This window comes from Nilaparvata lugens, chromosome 8 (assembly GCF_014356525.2).
Source record: "Nilaparvata lugens isolate BPH chromosome 8, ASM1435652v1, whole genome shotgun sequence".
In the NCBI taxonomy this organism is placed as follows: Eukaryota; Metazoa; Arthropoda; class Insecta; order Hemiptera; family Delphacidae; genus Nilaparvata; species Nilaparvata lugens.
In genome coordinates, this window is record NC_052511.1 from 9,437,620 (window position 1) to 9,452,831 (window position 15,212).

The 15,212-nt window shown below is 33.0% G+C and overlaps 1 protein-coding gene across 4 annotated transcripts in view; it reads right to left on the reverse strand.

The window, feature by feature from the left end:
* LOC111055349 (homeotic protein antennapedia-like) overlaps positions 1 to 15,212 on the reverse strand; it is a 388,426-nt gene that overhangs the window by 260,370 nt on the left and 112,844 nt on the right. Inside the window, exon 2 of one of the 4 annotated variants that reach the window (XM_039433877.1) lies at positions 14,342 to 14,436. The exons of the other annotated variants lie outside the window; for them this stretch is intronic. The gene's annotated coding sequence lies outside the window, so the exon portion shown is untranslated. The remainder of the gene's footprint in view (positions 1 to 14,341; positions 14,437 to 15,212) is intronic. 4 annotated transcript variants of the gene reach the window in all.

A 15,212-nucleotide genomic window follows, 5' to 3' on the forward strand; every position in this document is an offset into this window, starting at 1 on the left:
TCAAATTGCACATCAAACATTTTACTATATATTGCTAATAATTGTGGAATTTAATTCTCCATTTATGATGAAGTCTAAATATTTCAATTTCGAACTTTACTTCCATTGTAATCAGAATTCTAATACCATGAGATATGATGAGCTGAAACTCAGTGAAACTATATCAGCCTTCAAGCTTCACAGGTCTTGAAATAAAGATCCTTCTAATACGAAGCATAATCCCTAAAGATCGATTTCAACCATTAGTAAATACTATTCAATATTTGAACTGGAATACTCAATATTCATCACATTAAAAAATATTATAGACTGAAAAATTCTTATCTTTTCTATTATATAAAAATGAATGTCTGTTTGTGTGTGTGTTTGTTTATTAGTTTGTTTGTTTGTTTGTTTGGTTGTTCCCTATAGACTCGAAAACTACTTGCCAGAACGGCATGAAACTTTGGGAATATGTTGTGTGAATATTGGGGATGTTTTCTGACCAGAGATTTTAATGGGGGGCTAATAATTGTTATATATTAATCCATTTTACAGACCTATGTTTTCGAAATTGTCAGCCAAGCGGCTAACGTAGACGGGAAGATCATCATGATTCAAGATCATGTTGTGATAATATGATTTAGCTTATGAACTTACCAGCTGTAATAAACACGTCACTCTGTGGTAGAGTAGGTAGGAGTGATAGAGTAAGCTGTAAGTATGCAGTTTGCAGGTGCTAGAGTAAGAGTGATAGAGTGATCGAGTAAGAGCTGTAAGTATGCAGTTTGCAGGTGCTTTTCACTTACTAGTGCTTGACACGCTAAGTCACTTGAAGCCATGTTTTCAAGTTTGTAAGGATGTCATTACCGATGTCGAATCTGAATACAATGAACTAACAAAACAGTTCATCTCCTTTCTGTATAGGGCTACTTGTAATATAAATAGAGATAAAAATAAAAATCTCAGTACCCTTTTTGAATTATTTATTCACAAAATGTTTCAACATTGATAACATTTTCAAGTGATATCAAATAGTAAGTATTGAATACATCTTTGAACTGCCAAAGAATCTCCTTTCAGCCTCCGCGGCATTCTCTCAAAATCCAACAAGCTGAATGAAAACCTTATCACACAACACGACACTCATTATCCAGCATTGACAAAACAGTACATGCAAGGTCTATAAAGGTTTCTATAGACCCTGGTTTATGTAGCGATTTAGACTTTCAATCATCAGTATTTGATTTTCAAAGTTGAGATTCTATTCAGTCTTGAACGGGCCTGAGCAAATTATTTCGGAAAATGTTTTGATGAACGAGCCAATAAAGCACGAGCATTAATTATTATCAAATTTGTGAATGGGTACAGATGAAACATAAAACGTTCCTATGTATTTCTGTTGTCTATGATTTTTTTATGAGCCAAATTCACGATTATATCATTATATTTCATATTTTAGCCTACCTGGCATGAATAATTGGTTTCTAAGTAATATCACCGAACTGCTTTTCATCTTATCTATGTTCTGGACCTATATAACAATTATTTCGGAATATTATATATGCAGTAATGTTTATTATTTATTAGGTTAGCACAAACAATACAATGATCGGAGAAGAAAAAACAGTCTATTGCCCAAAACTTCTTCAATTTCCTAATTTAGTTTCAAATTGTCCAAATATTATACATAGGTTATATTATGATTTGTTGCTAGAGCGCCAGTATATCACACGACTATAAGTTTTGATTGAAAATGACAAAACATTGGAAAATCCCACATGATAGGATAAAGCAGTGAGAATTTCACTGTAGCTAGGTCTAGAATGGATAAACAATAAGGAATAAACTAGTGGAAATTATACTGTAGCAAGACCTAGAAGATATATAATCGATAAGGGATAAAGCAGTGAGAATTATACTGTAACAAGGCCTAGAAGGTACAAACAATAAACATTTTCAATTTAATGAAAAAAGAGAATAAGAAGCGTATTAGTGAACACAAAACAATAAGACAGCAAAAATCAGTAAATAGGAACACAAAATTATGAAACTTTTGCAACTCTTATAACATACAACCAATTATAGGCTATCAAGTAAGATAATTAAAATATTCAGTCCACACATAACGCATTCCACGTGGTGAATAATTCAAACTGTAGGCTACAACCACAATGAATACACTATCAAGCACACATATCACTGCAAGAATATAAATTAAGATATCATAGAGATGTGTATGACAGATGTGAGCGCAAGGAATAGTTCAAAGGCAACTGACTACTCCGTATAAATCACCCGCTAAAGCAAAGATCATCTCTGAATAAATAGGTGGTGGTCACTTCTTAATCACCATGTTACATAAGTTACTTACAGTCACATGAGCTGTTATAAATATTCATTGGGACTCCTCCTATTTTAGTGAGTGACCACTAGAGTATTATTATTACTGTTCTATGGGCTCTGGGCACAAAGCAATTAATTAAAATAATTAATGTTGTCCGACTCTTATGAGTTGCCAATGCCAGAGCTTGACTCTTAAAGAGGTGACTGTTCTTTGGTACTAGCAATTAAGTGGTCTGTAATAAGTTGCAGTATGTTATCTCAACCTGGTCTATGTATTCTAGATTCTATGTAGCCTATTTAAATCGATAAAATGAGATAGTTTGAACCTCAGCCAATAGGATGTTATCCAGTAACCTGGCGTCTTGCATCATACATATTTGAATTGATTAATGGGAAGTATTCCATGGTATTATTGCAGCATTGTATGGCGAAATAATTTATTTATTTATCATTTTATTTTTCTATTGTGCAAAATACTACAATCATAATATAATTATGACATTGGAGGAAAAAAAAAGTAAATTCGTATGGCTTTTGTTGGTGGGGAGTCCCTTGCGGGAAGGTCCCACCCCCTGAATATATATCAAATCAAATCAAATTTTTATTCTCACAATTTACAAATAATACAGTACAGTTACAGTACATTTATATATACCCTTACGTTATGAGAGACTCACATGTAGGCTTAAGCCTGTGTTTGTGAGGGCCTGGCGTAATTCGATGAATTTAAAATCGATTAACTAAATTATGAAAATTGATATTTATTAACTAAATTGAGAAAAATACAGATTGAAAAAAAAGATATGAGTAAATGTTGATATTATAGGCAGAAAAACAAATAATTGGCTGCAGAAACAGCCAGTTATAGTTAATGACTAAAAGTTAGTAAAACTAAAAGGTAGATACACTATAGATTATAATTTATATTATAATTATAATTTTAATTGTAATTTAAGCCGTCAATGGGCCTAACGACTGTCATACTTCAGCCAGGAACGACAGTTTAAAGTGCCCATCCAGTTTAACGTGGAGGAAAAATAGGCTGAGTCTGTACTATTTCTCTCCAAAAATGTTGATAAAACGTTAATGTTGTCCAAAGTTTGAGGTTATGATATCACACACTGCTTCTTCACTTGATTTTTGATCCAGGAATAACATTTAAAGATTTTGAACTTTGAAGGTTGACATAATACTTTAAATGAATCACAGAATGTATCACAATTGATAAACAACTTAAGAAATATTACACTTACTTACATAGTTTTTGTTTCATAATAGATTGTATTGCTACTAATATGAAAATCTTGTGTATCAGTTTGAAAATCAATCGAATGAGTCTCTTAATGTTCATTATTCATCAATGAATTGATCTATCCATCAACGAATTAATTGATAATTAAATTGAAAATTAATCACTTTGTTGATGTAGATGGACAGTTTATCAAGATCCGGATGAAATACATTATTGAATTCTAATATATCGCCATTAATAACCAACTAACATAGATTGAAATTTATATCCAGTTTCATGAAGCCTTGTATACACTTTGCAAACCACTGAGACTCATTATGACGGCGACGATTTCAACCAATAAACCATGAAATAAAAATATTCTACCTACAGAGTATCTGGAATTCCAAGACTCTGGGTTTCACTCTACCTGTCGCCTTCATATGAATCACAGTTTTGTGTACAACGCACATTTTATGTCATTTCATATAAAATGCATACATGATATGACATTCATTGTAAGCATGGAGACTACGTCTTTTTTCTTCAGGGCTACTTTCAAAAAAAAAAAATTCATCAGTCATATCTATAATACGTATTCTCTGAGTGTTAATCTTTGGTGAAAACAGAAATTTTAAACTTAACCTCACTTTGGACTATTTATGTGACAAAATCAAGGAATTGAAGAAGTTTTGGGCAATTGCCTGTTTATCTTTCCAAATATCGTGTTTGTGACCGTTCTAATAAATAAATAAATAAATAAATAAATACAAATGAAAAATAAATGTGAGTAGCCTACCCTTTTGAATTATTCTTGAGACAACATGTTTCGGCTACTAATGCCATTTTGACTTGTCAAAAATAATTCAAAAGGGTACTCAGAATTTCTCAATTATATGAAGACTTGGTTTATGTTCGGAGAAAAAATATCGATTCAAAAATCAAAATTTAGATGTGCTGAGAGTGGTCGTACTCATGAATCTAAAATTACTCGTTTTTACATATATTTAAGAAAAGTTATTGCAGCCTGTGATAAAACAATATTAATTTCAGGTAATAGAACCGTATATTATTTCTGAGGAATGAAATATTTGTCCAGTAGGACAACATTTTTTCAGGTGCAATAGTATTATTCTGAAGGAATGAAATATACGTTTCTAATTTGTAGAGTTTATGAAGGGCACAATAATTCGTGTTAGACTCGATCGACAAAACTGTTCAGCTGAGAAGTTGCCACAGTAGCCGTAGCCGATTCAATTCCTTTCCGAAGTTCAACCGCGGCACGCAAAGCTGAAGCATAGTCAGACCGGTGTTCTCGTGACTAAGCCTTTGAGCATCATCGTCTCCGGCCCAGGGCTCCGATAAATATCAAGTTTTTGGACACAATAGAGCCGGTGATGTTTGAGCGAGCAGGACAGACGAATGAGGACCGGCTAGGGAGTGAGTGAGAAAAACAGTGATGCGGAGGGCTGTCAGCCATCTTTGATTTAGGATGCCATGATGCAAGGGTGCACGAGAGTGAGGGGAGGGTGTCAGCTGCCTTGACGAAGGTCTGCCCCTGGGCCAGTCTCTCTCACCCCGCCCCCTGAATGTTTCGGCGGCCCAAAAAAGAAAGCAATGCGTTGGCGGTGGAGCAGAAGAGGTAGCGACGAGCTGAGAATGTGTGTGTGGAAGAGAGAAGAAGAATCAACTCTGATTGAGAATCTGTAAGGAAGGGTGTTGTAATCGAAGGAAAGTTTAGAAATTATTCTAAATTAGGGAAGAATCAGAATTGATTATGAATTAGTAGTATAAATAGTAGGAAGGGTGTTGTAATCGGAGGAAAGTTTAGAAATTATTCTAAATTAGGGAAGAATCAGAATTGATTATGAATTAGTAGTATAAATAGTAGGAAGAGTGTTGTAATCGAAGGAAAGTTCAGAAATTATTCTAAATTAAGGAAGAATCAGAATTGATTATGAATAAGTAGTATAGAATCAGTAGGACGGTTTAGAAGTCAGATGACAATTCATCAATAATTATTCCAAAAATGATCAAGAATCGAAACTGATTAGAATTGGTTGAGAAACATTAAAAACGGTTTTGTAATAAAAGGAGATCATCAGTTTAGAATTATATGGTTAGGAAAAAGAGGAAGAATAAAACTGTTTTCTGCATCTTGAAGCTGGATTTCAGTTGCAAACTTCACGAGCATTCTGAAGAACAGGATTTGATCAAGAAGATAGAAAGAGAAATATGATAGGATGATGAATTGAACAAGGAGAAAATTGGGAAGAATCAAGTGTGGAAAACGAATTTCAAGTTTTATGGGAAGTGAAAATTGTTAAGGTGCGTACAGATTTACGCGCCGCGAACATGAGCAATTCACTTTTAATCAGCTGATTATATCTGTATTTTTACAGAAACGGTAAGATACAGAAATAAAAAGCTTGGCAACAGCTGATTAAAAGTGAATTGCTAATGCTCGTGGCGCGTAAATCTGTACGCATCTTTAGAAGAGAGCAAAGAGATTAGTTAAAGAAGAGAAATAAGGAAGATCTCGAACTGCAATAGTGATAATAGCTATTGTGAAACATAATAGTATAGTTAATAGTGTAGCAAAGGAGAAAAAGACTGCATCAGAATGAAACCGATAATAAGAGAGAGAGAGAGAGAGAGAGAGAGAGAGAGAGAGAGAGAGAGAGAAGAGAGAGAGAGAGAGAGAGGAGAGAGAGAGAGAGAGAGTGAGAGAGAGAGAGTGAGTGAGAAAGAGAGAGTGTGAGAGAGAGAGTGAGAGTGAGAGAGTGAGAGAGAGAGAGAGAGAGAGAGAGAGAGGAGAGAGAGAGAGAGAGAGAGAGAGAGAGAGAGAGAGAGAGTGAGAAGACTGTGGGAGTGAATTGGAAGGAGAAAAAGAAGAACATTTCAAGCGTAAAAGAGCATTATAAGGGAGAATACAAACTGGATAAGACCTGGAAGAATAAAAAAGAACGCCAAAATTTCTCAAGGTCTCTGAAACCAGTCGTTAGTTACTTCAAATTGAGTCATTTTTTATGGAGGATGCTTATCTCATGAAATTGAGTGATTCTCTGGTGTTTGAGAATGTAGAGAAAAAATATTATGTGAAGAGCAACTGATAATTGTTTATTAATTTAATGCTTCTACAGCAATTCTTCTATTAGATTACACTAAATAATAATCTACCCTTTTCAAATTTATCTTGTGTACTCACTAGCCTACTGAGTTTATGTAAGTTAAGTAAACACAAAAAGCTATGAAACTTGAAAAATTGTTAGGATTTTTCCTCTCAAATATCAGAAAATTCAGGATTATATTCACGGTTTTTTTAATTTGATGCTTCTTTAGCAATTTTTTTAAAGACTAAATAATGATATTATTCTACCATTTCCAAATTGATCTGTGTCACCACTAGCCTACTGAGTTTATGTAAGTTGAGTAAACACATAAAGCTAAGAAACTTGAAATTGTTAGGATTTTTCCGCTTACAGATGAGAAATTCCAGGATTATAATATTCAAGTGCCAAGAGAATAAATATCAGAGAAAGATTTCAGGAACAATTCACTGTAATCTTAAATTGTTTCTGGAATTGAGAGGAGATAACGGTAATGCTTATGGAGAAGATTCAGTAGTAATTTCTCTATAAAAATAAATTCAGCAGACCTAATGATTATCTTTCTATGAAAAGAATATGAAACAGTACTCGATAGGATAATGAGAATATTATATTATGGAGGATATTATATTATTAGAATATTGAGATATAAACATACTACTATCAATTCATGAAATAAATAAGAATTATTATTAATGAATAGGATGTAACCCGTGCTCCGCAAGGATCTGATTGAAAACTTGATGTACTACAGTCTTGAAGAATATTAAATAGGCCTATAACCATCCTCGGTAAATTAAAAAACTATAAATATGCAAAATTTCAAGTTGATCACTTGAGTAGTTCAGACGTGACGATACGGTATCCGTGAATTCCTAATCCACTATTTCTATAAGCCGATTCATTTCTTCATTATATTATAGATACCCGTGATAATTCATTCAGATCAAGTGATGTTTGATTGATTGATTGATTGATTGAGTACTTTATTTATGTAGATTACAATATATACTGTCTTATACACTTATATACAATAGCTTACAATACAGCAAAATTATAGATGAATTTACATGATATAGACTAAGAAAATAATTATTGACTGTATATGATATGAAAAAGCAATTTGTAATATAATAACTATAGATAATAATTATATTGTTATGCATCTACATAAATTGGCGGAGCTTTGGACATATCAATGTCCATTCTTCGGAAAGAATATTGAAAATATCCTCCCCACTAACTCTCTACCAAAAACTGATTTGATTGATTGATTGATTGAGTACTTTATTCATGTAGATTACAATATATACTGTCTTATAAACTTATATACAATAGCTTACAATACAGCAAAATTATAGATGAATTTACATGATATAGACTAAGAAAATAATTATTGAACTGTATATGATATGAAAAAGCAATTTGTAATATAATAACTATAGATTATAATTATATTGTTATGCATCTACATAAATTGGCGGAGCTTTGGACATATCAATGTCCATTCTTCGGAAAGAATATTAAAAATATCCTCCCCACTAACTCTCTACCAAAAACTGATTTGATTGGAGAGTAAATTCAGAAAATCTTCAGCACTAATTTTCTAGATGAATGATGATAAGTAATCATGATTATCTATAAAGTTCTAACGGTATTTTCTAGGAAAGCTAATCAAGGAATTAATTCCCCTATAAGAATAAATACTGTAATGATAATCTATCAAGATCAAGCGGTACCTGATTGAAGAACAAATTAAGAAATGAAAATTCCACTAATTCATTGAGTGGCACACTTCTATGTTTGGTCACACAGCTACAGGCAATTCAAAGCCACATAATAATCAGCCTAATGACTCAATAACAAAGACCATTCGGAGGCAAAACAATAAATTAAAGCCGCTATAAATCACAAACCCTTAATAGTTCGATTCAGGAGGACCCGTAGAAAATCATAAATATCCTGGCGTGGAAATATGAAATTAGTTGGACCGTAACTTACTAAGCAACACTAAGTTACCAGCATGCAAAGTCAGAGCTGCTTCAGTAAGATGTTCACATATCATTATTGCCGGCCATATAAAATATTTCTTCTCTCCAGGAACCGGTTCTTCCACTGTTTCCAAGTACAGAATACCTTCGATAACATATATCGATATCTTGCACGCTTTGAATAGACGTTTTTATGCGATCAACTCTTTACTATCGGGACAAATAACCACTGGATGATGAAGGAACCTTGACTTAGTTCTGCTAAGTTATCCATCCAGTCAATATTATCAAGTACCTGACCATATCTAGAGGTTATTTCAATAACTGGCATAACCTACTTGATTAAACTGTATCTCACATATCACTGTAGTTGTGGATATATTTGCGAAATAAAATTGTCTACATTCAGAGTGCACTTGATTGAATCGTAGAATATTCTGGAGATCATTTAAACATATATTTTTTCATATTTTTTCCAGTTCCCTTTTGATCCCTTTTTCTCTAGTTCTTTTATCACTTCTCTTAGAACCATATGTAATACGTAGGTTATATGTTGTTATTTTATGTGGTTATGATTGATCTTATTGAATAATCAAAATTAGTTTTATCATTTACCTTTAACATTATTCTCTTCTTTCTCAAAGTAGCTTTTATACTATTTTTCTTGTCTGTTTTTCACATGTACCATTTTAAACATTCTCTTTTATTACTTTTCTAGTATTTATATATAGGTATCTATTTTTTTGTAATAATTTTTAGTAATATATTTCCTGTATTCATGAGTGCGTTTGGGCTGTTATGCCTGTTGCACTCCTAGATTTTTTGTAAGAATAAATAAATAAATAAATAAATAAATTATCATTATCTTTGTTGATTGAAGAGCTGTGACATGAATCAGATTATCAATATGTTCCTAATGAATAGTTGTGGATATATTTGCGAAATAAAATTGTCTACATTCAGAGTGCACTTGATTGAATCGTAGAATATTCTGGGAATCATTCTTATTTATAATTATTTTTATCTATTGATGTAGCATACATTATCTTAAAAACTAATAATGGCTCACGTTCAATTATGAAAACATGAACAAATGTAGTTTCTCATTTATTTGGAAAGCTTCGGATTGGAGTATTGTGGGGCATTAAGCTACTCCATAGTAAAGAAGTAGGAAAGTAGGTTAATAGTAGAAGTTAGTAAAGATGTTGGTTCTCATTAATGAGATACTCATAGTCAAGAACGGTAAAACTATAACAACTTTCAAAATCGGTAGAATATTATATGGTACAATCCAGTGCACTGTAAATGTAGAAAATATTTTTTTTAATGCTAATGGATGTTCTACAATTATACAATTACTGTAGTAAAAGTCTCTAGGGTGGTTGACAGCATTTAATTGTTATGATATATGAGATCTCATAATGTTATGAGATACTCATAGTTAAGAACGGTAAAACTATAACAACTTTCAAAATCGGTAGAATATTCTATGGTACAATCCAATGTGCACTGTAACAGTAGAAAATAATATTTTTTCAAATGCTTAATATTTTTTTGGATGTTGATGCCAATTCAATTACTATAGCAAAAGTTTCCAGGGTGTTTAATTTGAATTGTTGTTCATTGAAAATAATTTGTTTCTATGTTTACGGTTTATGGAAACAGATATAATATACCAATTCCATCTATATTTTTAATTTAGGGTTTTATTTGTGATACTAGAGTGTATTACCATGAACTTTCATTAATAAATTTATTAGACTTATTGCCTATTAGACTATTATTAGACTAATTATTTAATTATTACTAGACTTATTAGACTATTATTGACTTATTGACTTAGACTATTGCCTATGCTGTACTAATTAGTTATTGGTCAACAATGATTACAAAAACACAACCAACCTCAACATTATCTATTAATAATTAATTATTCGAATCAAACAGACAGGTCCACAAGTAGTTCATAATAGGCAGGTTCACAGTGATGCATTGCAGAGCATTCATCACCACTTCTGTTTATACGAGGTGAATTACGGAGATGAGAAATTCAGAACACGGAAGCCTGTTTACAAAACTAGGCCTCACATTGGAATTACACTCGGTTGTGTGTGTAATTGATGCCCCATGTGTGCTTTATATGCATGTGTGTGAGTGAATAAATGTGGATGTGTGAGTGAGTGAGTGAGTGAGTGTGTTGTGTGAGAGAGGGTTGCAAGGGCACTTGTTCTTTCCAGAGCGGCAGTATACACGAGAAGAATGACGGAGGAGGGTGAAGGGATGTTTTGTAGGGGTGAGACGCAGATGAGAAATATAAGAGCATTCTGCAGGGGATGAAAACATGGCGTCGCGCGCTGAATAATGGCTTCCCCAGATCGGACATCCCACCCCTTCCACTTTGTGAAACAGCCCCTCTGTATCAGCCGATATCACACATTCCTTTTCTCGTTTTAGATTATAATCAGAGTTATTTTTGTTGATTATACGCGTGCGGCAATTTTTATTCAGAATATAAAATTAGCTTAGGCATTGGGATCCTAAATTTTTTTTCACAATAAGATTATAGAGTTATTTTTGTTGATGATACGCGTGCGGTAATTTTTATCCAGAATGTAAATTAGCTTAGTCATTGGCATCCTAAATATTATTCTATCACAATAAAATGGTAAACTATGTTTTGATGATACATAATTATTATCATATTCAATTTCAATTCCAATTTATTCACGACACACAAAAAATAAAATGAGTAAAGGCAATATACAACAAAACAATAACAATAACAGTAACAATGATATTAACACATTAAAAGACAATATTGCTAAAATGAAGTGTGCTGGGAGAAAGAGGGGGAAAATACCTTGCCAACTATGGTTTCCCATGTAATAGGCAGGTAAGGTATAACTGAAAGGGAAGGGTGTGTGATAGGGAAATATGGAAGAAGGTAGGTAGATAGGCATGGCTGAGGGAAGGGAAGATAGGATGTTAATTAACGATCCAGAAAACGGTTAAAATAATTTAAAGATTGAAAAAATAATTGCTTTTTATCCAATTAATGATTTCCTGCTTCATTCTCTTTGTAATTTTGTTGAGATGATGATCCGGAATTCTATTGATTATTATAGTACCGAGATAATAAAAACCGAGATAGATAAATAAGTTACCGTCAAATTGTTTCAATATTAGTATTATATATCAAATACTTATTTGAAGTAGGTCTCAAGCGGTAATGTCTATTTAATGAGTTGTTGGTGCATAAAAAATTTGTTCTATTTTTTATTAAATATTCAATTACATCTTCAACATATAACTGTCCAACTGTCAAAGCCATGAATTCCTCGAATATAAGGTCAGTCGGGAAAAATCTGGGTTTATTTAAAATATATTTAATTATTAATTTCTGCATTATGAACAGTTCTTTCATATTTTATTGAGTTTCCCGAGTAGCCTAGAATGGATAACTTTTTGATAAGAATTGTTCTTCAATGAAGTACTAATGATAAATCATAATGCAGCATAATTATATTTATAAATAGGGAGAGCATCCTACATATAATACATATATAAGAGTTTCCTAAATAATTGAGTTCTTCTACAAAGAAAGGAATGAAAAAAGTTTAAAAATATCAATAAAGTGTCGTTGGATCATAAATATTCTCAGGACATAATTTATGTGTACCAACTGTTACAGCTAAACCACTGATGGATACCCTCTAAGGTTTCACCCTTCTTGACCATGCTGGAGGGCATGAACCCCCCTCATGAACCGCCTCACCCCTACCTCAGCACAGGGTTCGATCACGGACTTATTCGGTCATTTGTCAGTGGCAGACAAGGGTCCCTTCTGCTTGACCGGCAGCCGGCGTTGACCAAAGGTAATATTGCGCGAACCCGACCATCGATCACGAAATTCATTAGACGGGATTAGTGCAGCATCAGCCGGCTGAATTATTCAGACTTATTGGTCTGTCCTGACTGCAGGATACTCTGAGGACACCGCAGGATGCAGGATGGCTCACCGCCATCGTCTGCTGTTAATCAATTCTCTATTAGGATTAGACCAAGGAATTACGTGAGTGCACCGTAATTCCTCTAATTCCCTCGGCTGAACATTAATCTGCAAGCTTGTGCAAATGTGAGCCGCCTCTCTGTAAACCGATCGCTTCTGTTATAGTTATTATTGCATCTCGAGGGCAAGGAATTGAGGGTGGAGCATGTAGTGAATTATTGGGGAATTGGAGATCGAGACTCTCAAAAAAACACAACCTTGACTGCATTCAATATGGATTGAAATAGTATCGTTTGAATCTTGGAGAATGGAAAACAATGTTTGGAAACACACCTCTAATATCCTATTATATTAAGCGAGCAATTTCTGTATTTATATATCTGGTTATTTTTATATCTGGCTATTTTTATATCTGGTTATTTATGTTCAACGGATCTCGAGAACGGCCCTAACGCTTTTCACGAAATTTGGAACATAGTTGGTTTATGATATAACGATTCGATTGCACTATGTCTCATCCTTGAGATTACGGCCCTAACGATTTTCAAGAAATTTGGAACATAGTAGGTTTATGGTATAAAGATTCGATTGCACTAGGTCTCATTCTTGAGAAAACTCGCTGAACGACATTGAAATGATAATTCATCCTTGGCTGAAACAGCTGTGGATTGTAAAAAAGTGAGTATGTGAAAAATCAAAATATCGCATCCCCGAAATTCATAAGATGATGTATAGCCAGCTGTAAAATATAAACACGATCATTTTATAGAATTGTGTTCTGTTTATCAATAAATAAAAATAACGAGCGAAGCTCGGTGTCCCGATATTTTCTATGAACTGCGATATGGTTGATGAAAAACGAAGGCTCCTATCCTATCCTATCCTATCCTATCCTATCCTATCCTATCCTATCCAATCCTATCCTATCCCATCCCATCCCATCCAATCCTATCCTATCCTATCCTATCCTATCCTATCCTATCCTATCCTATCCTATCCTATCCTATCCTATCCTATCCTATCCTATCCTATCCTATCCTATCCTATCCTATCCTATCCTATCCTATCCTATCCTATCCTATCCTATCCTATCCTATCCTATCCTATCCTATCCTATCCTATGCCATCCTATCCTATCCTATCCTATCCTATTCTATCCCATACTATCATAGCATATCCTATAAAGTAGTCCTTTACTGGATACTCTCCTTGGGCTTTTACTACGTTTATTACTTTCGTAGTAATAAGATGAATGTAATACTTTTACTCTTCTCACTCTATTTAATCCATTAGTTAATTCACTTCATTCATATTTTTCCTAATGGTAATGATGTTAGAGTATATCTTTCAATAGTAACAGAGAATGGATAATTTGATAGATTAATATCGATTCAACAGAAGATAAATTATAGATTATTATCTATGTTATGCTCTAAGTTATCAGAGACTTGATGTACTGTATACCTTGAAGTACTGTAAAAATAGGAAGTTTAAGGTGATATTAAACATATTATTTTTGAATTCAGCTAAGCATTCAATGTTGTAACTCGATTGATTACGAGAAGTCGAAAATCTAGTTTTATTGAGCTGAATTATAATTTTTTTAAAACCAGAGGTCAAGTTTTGTAAGGCAATAAATTTTATTCGATTTGAATACTTATTAAACAGAACTCACCTTTCAAGTAATGAAGAAGGGACACTCCATATCTGCAAATCAACATGTTTTCTTGAACTGCCTATGATTTCTTGAACTATTTGCCACACACTCACCTGTAAAAGAAACAGAATATGTTTTTAGAATTTTGTCTGATATAACAATTTGAGTAAAGTTTCATCGTAATAGTATTGATAGAACACTCAGCCTTAATAATCAAACACTTTTTAGTTTTTTTTAAATTTTTTCTAAAGGTTTCACATAATTTGCTTGTTATCAAGTACATATTATTTATATCACACTGTAGTATTGAGAGGTCACTGATAGTACAGCATAAACTATGAAAAGTGATCTGTAGCTCTGAATGTAACTCTGAGCTGTAATGTTATATTTTCATAAAAGAGATAGATGAAAAAATATACAAAATACCATTAATAGAAACAATATAAAAACGTATAGTACCCTTCATTGATAACTTTAAAATATTTTAACGACTAGTTTCGATCATTGGTCATTTTCCAAAATGGGTCATTTTCCAAAATTGGTCATATTCCAAAATGACCAAATGAAAATGAAAATGTCCAATGGTTGAAACTAGTCGTTAAAATAGAGGATACTACAAGTTTTTATATTGCTTTTATTAATTTGAATAAAGTAGCCCATATAAGTGGAGTGATTTCACAAAATACTAAGTATAATTGCAAAATTGTATAATTTTATTATTATAGCACTGTCTCAAAAACATGACTAGGGATTTCCCAGTCTCTAAAACTCATCTTGGAATAGAAGAATCGAATTTGTAAATGAACTAGGTTACTGACAGCGTGTTCACATGGTGTTCAGTCTTTTCACAAAAATTCTCCAAACCATTCTCCAGTAGAGGTCAAGTTTT